Raw genomic sequence first — 6,917 nt, 5'->3', positions numbered from 1 at the left:
CCCTCCCTCCATCCCTCCTCTCTCCCTCTCTCCCCTTCCCTCCCTCCTTTCATCCCTCCCTTTGTCCCTTTCTTCCTCCTTCTTTTGACAGTCTCTCACATAGCCCAGAATGGCCTTGAATCACTCACTGATCCTCCTGCCTCTACCTCCTGACTACTGGGATTATAAGCATGCTCCACCCTCCATTTCAAATGCTTCTCAAAATGATGACAAAATTTTCTAGAGATTCTAAAATTAGCTTCTTTCAGAAGCCACACCCATACTATCAGTAGCAAAGAATACATAAGATTGAAAATGTTGACGCTGGGAGTTGGCTGGGAGTTGAAAGCGATTGCTGTTCAGGCATGAGTACCTGAGTTTGGATCCCCAGCACTCAGGTAAAAATCCAGGGGTGGTGATAGACACCTGCAATCCCAGCACTCAGGGGACAAGATAGGTAGATCTTGAGAACTTGCTGGTCAGTTAAAATGTGAGGTCCAGGTTCAGTGAGACACTCTGTTTCTAGCAATAAGGTAGGGGCGATAAAGGCAGTCCATGTTGATCTCTGGTCTTCATGTGTGTACAGACGAGTGTGTGTAACTCTGTAAACTAAAAAAAAAAAAACCCCGTTCATATGTAGGCCTTGGAGAGGTAGAACTTAGTGATTGCAAGTAGTGATTGCAGGTACCAGTTGGATTTAGGATTTATGAGGGAAGCCTGTATCTTACCTGACAACACACTAGGACTATACTGGACTAAAAGAACAGTGCTCTGTCATCTGAATCCACATTAGCAAAATCAGTTCATTATTCCTGATGTTTAAAAGCCAATATTCATCTCTGACAGCAGGAGTGACTTATGCCCAAGGTGAATGGAATATCAGGACATGAAGGATAGCCATAACTTTTTTTAAAGAAAATGTACGATAAGGTAGTATACCATTTTCCTTTTTATAGAGAAACCTAATGCTTTCAATTTTGAGTCAAAGTATCGTGCAACCCAGGCAGGACTCAAACTTGCTATGTAGCAGGGACTGGCTGGCTTGAACTCCCGATACTTCTGCCTCTGCTGTCAAATGCTGGGTTTGCAGGAATATGCCACCACACCCAGCTTAATCCATCTTCTGTATATAAAAAGATCATCCTAAATATAAAATAATAGGTACCAGAGGGCTGAGGAGATGGCTCAATGAGTAAAATGCGTGCTGTGCACGGGGAGCTGAGTGGGATCCTCACACCCACATGTAAGCTGTGTGTGGCAGTGCATGCCTGTAACCCAGCTCTGAGGATGGGGGGAGGGATGGAGACAGATCCTGGGGGCACAACGGCCTGTTAGCCTAGCTAAAACAGTGAACCCCAGGCTTAGTGAGAGAGACTGTCTCAAAAAATAAGGTGTGGAATAATAGAGAAGTAAGTTCAGTGTTGACCTCTGACCTCCACACACATGCATAGGTGAGCAAACCTTCACACACTTGCATATACGCATGTACATGACCCTCCCACACAGGGTAAAAGAATAGATATTAAATGTGAAAATTGTAATATATTCAGGGGCGTGATAGCTCTACCCTTCTCATGGTCAAATCCTTTCCAGATAGTTTTAATCCATTTATTCTCTGAAACTTGTACATGGAGGATCCCTTAAGAGAAGGAGCTTATAAGGAAGCTGACTGTAATCCTAGGGTGATAGTGGGCTGTGTCTGATGAGAAACTCAGCTCTTACAGATACCAAGATAGTCAGAAACTCATGCCATTAAGCCCGGAGGGTAACTGTATCCAGGCAGCTAGAGACAAGCAAGACACAATCCCTGAATTAGGCAGGTACAGACCAGATAGGACATACTTCCAATTCTTAAGCTTATTTGACAAGCTGAGTTTCCAGTTAAAGGGAAGAGTTGACTGCATACAAAGGACTTACAAAAGATAGCAAATGGGGGAGTACTGATCCTGACAAATGCTGTTCAGGGAGGCCGCATCATTTGAAGCAAATGCAAACAGAAGAAGCTTTGAAAAACAGTTTCTATAAGGAAATAATTCTTCAAGTGTGTGTGAACACGTGTGTGTGTGTGTGTGTGTGTGTGTGTGTGTGTGTGTGTTTGTACTTGTAGAGGCCAGAGAACAACTTTGGATCCTACTTTTAAAATCAAGGCTCTCTCACTGGCCCAGAATTCACCAAATAGACTAAGTTCATTGACCAGTAAGTTCCAGGATCTTCTTGTCTCTGCCTCTCTAGCACTGGTATTAGAAGCAAGCATCTCTATGCTCATTTTTTTTTTTTGTAATGAATTCTGTGAATCAAATTTAGGTTCTTCTGCTTGCAAAGGAAGCATTTTACTGGCATAGTTACCACCCTGGCCCATGTAATATAATAATTCTTAAGCTTTAGTGTGTTTAAGAATTACCTGGAATTTAAAAAGTTTCACCTTTTAGAAATCCTGATTTGGGGGCCAACATAGTGTTCACAGCTAAGCCTTTGAAACCCATTTCTCAGGCGATTCTCTAGGACAGGGGCCATACTCTGGAAGACACTGCCATAGAGATGGCTTGAGTGGGTAGGTTGCTAGCATGAGTGGGGTAGGGAGAAGGTACACAAATGTGGCATCTGGGCACAGTTTGCCAGTGAAATAAAGAAGAAAAGATAAGACAGTTTGGTGAAGGAGTTTATGAGATTGGATCCCTGAGCTTGTTTTTAGGGGAGAGGGAAAAGGGGAGAGGGGAGAAAAAAGAGGAGAGAGGGGAGAAGGAAGAGGAGAGAGGGGAGAAGGAAGAGGAGAGAGGGGAGAAGGAAGAGAAGAGAGGGGAGGAGGAAGAGGGGGGGGGAGAAGGAAGAAGAAAGAGGGGAGAAGGAAGAGGGGAGAGGGGGCAGGCAGGAGAAAGAGGAGGAGGAGAGGCAGAGGTTGGTTTAGTTTCAACTCTTGATTACAAGGGAGAGAATCACAAAGTCAAAATTTGCATAAGGCAAAGGTTAAGCACATTAGATTGTGAAGCATAAGGCTTTAAAGAGGTAATTTCATTAGAGATAAGGTCTTGTTTATTTCTCCTGTCTCTGTCTATTTTTGGCTTCATTACTTGGTCCTCAGTGGTCAAAAGATGACTTCAAGTCACTGAACATATCCTCTCAGGTTCAAATTCAGGACAAAGATGAGCCTCTCTTTTAACAGAATCAATAAAAAAAATGTCTGTTAATCATAAATAACCCCTGAACCAATTATTCCAGTGCTTGAACCACATCTGAGTCTCAGGCTCCTAGCATTAGGATTTTACCATTGTAAAGCGCTGTGGTCTGAAAGCTGTTAAGGTTTTATGCTCTCGGTTACAAATCAGGGCACTGTTACTAGAAGAACACAGACAAGTATTGAATAATGTGTGTGTGTGTGTGAGAGAGAGAGAGGGTGTGTGTGTGTCTCATGATGTAGTCTTCAGTGGCCTATAACTTAGTATATAAACCAGGGCTGGTCTCAAACTCACACAAATCCACTTATCTCTGCCTCCTAAGTGCTGGGATTAAAGGTAGGCACCATCACATCTGACTGAATGGTATTTTGAAGGTTGAATATTTGTTATGAAGGTAATCATTTAAGAACTACGTCTTTTAGTTCTTTAAGAACTATTAAGAACTAAGTTGAAGAGCATTAGTCTCATTTTATACTATGAAGTATTTTAAATATGTAATCAAGAATATAAGGTACTACAACAAGCTGCTTCTACTGACTAGATTTCTGAAAGATAATTCATAAGCTGAATTTGCTTAGAGCACATATAGTAGGTGATAGTTCAAGTTAGCAGATTAAAGAAAGATTTTGACCATCCAAATAAGTGCAAAGCAGCATTTAATAACAGACATACTCTTTCAAGATTCAAAAACACATAATTCTTGGCAATTATTAGGTGTCAGTTCAGTGACCTGATTAAGAACACTTCTAAAAGATTCCTAGACAAAAGTATACTTAGTGGCAAAATAGCAAATTTCTATTAGAAACAGGAACAAGACACTGTTGTTGATTCTGTAGCCAATGCAATAAAATAAGAAAAAGAAACTATTAGGAAAGACCTCAAATTCCATTTATTTGTAGATAACAGTTATGTGCATTTAGAAACCCAAGAGAACCTACAGACTATGAGAATTAAATTCAAAACAACCAAGAACCTACAACCAACAAACAAATACCCCAGCATATACTCTGAATACCCAAAGACATCGACATCACTGCATAAAACAACAACAAACCATAAATATAATTTAAACGATATACAGAACAACAAAGTAAAACATCTATATGCCAGCCTGTCAAAAGAAGTGGCATTTCCTGTAGAGAGAATACTGAGACTGAGGGCTTAGTCTCGATACCCTTTTGATCTTGATTCTTGATTCCCACGCCTCTTGCCTCATGGTTTGCATCAGGTCATCCCAGCTTTCTTGGAACCCATCCTAGAATCCAGCATGGTTATCCAGTGTGACCTCCAAGGTGATGGTGTGCTGTCATGCACTTCAGGACCACCTGGCATTTTAACAGTGTCTCTGTCCTTCTACATTCCTAGGCTGAAGCTTGGAAGACAGGTGCCATTGAACAGCACTTGTCCGTAATATTTTCCAGTCTCCATTTTCCACCAGGAAGAGAAGTGAACTGTTTAAAACCACCTGGCTCAGCCCCTTGTTTCATGTAAAGGAGTTTTGATTTTTTTTTTTGTAATTTTCTTTTTGAAAATCTCACAAATGAATATTGTGTTTACACCATTGCCTACTCCCTGTCTTCCCTCTACATCGCATGTGTCTTCAGTTTTGTGGTCTCTTATTAGTTAATTATAATTGTTACACATTCATGCACATAACTTTATAAATGCTACCTGCTGAAGTCATTTAGCTTTGCTTATATGTGTTTATGACAACCTCCTGGGACTGGCTAACTGGCTCATCCCTGGAGAAAGGTGTGAGGTAGTTTAAGCTCCCTCTTCTACAGTCATTAAATTCCCAGCTCCCCTTCTTTATTCCTGGGCTTGGAGTCCAGCAAGCTCATAACTCCATTCAGAATCAGTATTTTAAATGTTTTATCCTGTTTTTAATCAACACAGCTTATCTTATATTTGAACCCAATGTTTATTTCGACTGTGATTTATTTTCAGTTTTCTTTATGCTATGCTTGGAGTAGGAGGCTTTATCAAGCACGATCTCACTGTACATCCTGACCAGAGATACTTCATATTTCTTTTCTTGGAGAACAATGAGGCAGAGGATGAGACAAGATTACCTGTTCATCTAAACATTACTAAGAATACAAATTTCTGCAGACAGCCATTTTCAGAACTGTTTGGGAAATGAGTAAGATGAAGGTCAAGAGTGTATTAAAGCTGGAGTAATGGGAGTCTGGGAGATTCGGAGCTGGGAGAGAGGCAAGAGATGAAGGAAGAAGATGGTGTCTGGATTCCTGTCGCTTTAGTTCTGTCCTCTCTCTTCAATGTGGCAAAAGCCTTTCCTTTCCTCCCTGCTGGTCTTCTGCCTCAGTCCTCCTTCTTTGCCCTCACAAAGGGGGCAGAGGACAGATTTCTTTTTTCTCCTTTTCTTAGAAATGTCCACAAAGCAAAGGCTACAAGATGTTCCTAGAATTCAGGGTGGTTAGGGAACCAGTCAGAAACCAATTTCTCCTTACAGCTCAGTTCAAGCAAAATTATACTGATACTGCTTCTGTCATATGGTGGACTATGTGCCAAGCCCAGACATCCCAAAGAGACAAACAATTTTTAAATACATGAATGGTCATCCTAGTGATGGAGACTCCCACTGAACTTCCCTTACAGCCTTCCCTCTTCCCCAACACTGTTGCCAGCCTTTAAGCCAACAGGGAAGAACCATCTCCCTTGTTGAGGAGACAAGATATCTGTTCCTTCCTTACTCTCTCATTTCATCTGAGGACTCTGGCTGAGAAAGCATCTCTACTTTGGCTTCTGGCCACTACCTCATGAGGTCACCTGAAGAGGTCAGTGCTGCCACCATGGCCACCAGTCTGCTAAGGCCTGTCCTGAGGCTCTTTCAAGTCCCAGCTCCAGGAGGCAAAGTGCAGATGGTTCTTCTATTTTTAGTTCTGGGATGCTGTCCATGAATGAGCCAGTGACCTGGAAAAGCCATTGCTGTTTCTGAGTCCCTCATTGTCTTTCATTGTTTACCAGAAGGTCTAGGGGTGTAGGGGATGGAATGGTACAGAGATTATCAAGAGGGACCATGGTCTGTGGACATAGAATCTCCCTGACAACACCGTAGCCACCAAGAATGATTCTGGGCTACCAAACTAGACTGTTGAGTAATGATATCTGCTTTATTTTTTTTAAAATCAGCATTGACAACTCCAGAATTTTTTTTATCCTTCCTTTCTATCAGTAAAACTGTTTTTGAACATCCATTCCAGTTTTTGCTTGTGTTATTAACTATGCATACATTTCATGTAAGTATATTTGTATTGATGTATATTATAAAGCTTGTACAGAAAGATAGGAAATTTCTAAGCTGAAGTATCTTGAAAAGTTTAGAACTTCCCATAACTATTTCTAGCCAATCATACGTTTTCTGTGGCATATCAGATTTCCAGTTGATGATTCTTCTTTTAGACAGAGTCCTGGCTTTGTAGACCAGACTGGCCTCAAAGTAGTGACTCTCCTGTCTCAGTCTCCTAAAATGCTGAAACTTCACACTGGTCGAAGTGTATAGAATAAATGTCTGTGGGGTGTTCAGCCACAAGTGGAGCACAGCTGTATCACACACCCTCATGACAAGGTTCAGGGGTCATTTTGGAAAAGAGGATGGGAAGAATGGTAAGACCCAGGGTTCTTGGAGGATTAGAGTCAAATGGTGTCTCTGATCATGACTGGGCCATTGCACCCTTTAACACACAGCAGCTGTGGTTGCCTGCACAAGCTCAATCTAGACAACATTGTAGAGGGAAGGGGATT

The sequence above is a fragment of the Grammomys surdaster genome, unplaced genomic scaffold (assembly GCF_004785775.1).
Source record: "Grammomys surdaster isolate TR1022 unplaced genomic scaffold, NIH_TR_1.0 1164, whole genome shotgun sequence".
NCBI classification, from domain to species: Eukaryota; Metazoa; Chordata; class Mammalia; order Rodentia; family Muridae; genus Grammomys; species Grammomys surdaster.
This window is presented reverse-complemented; position numbering follows the sequence as displayed.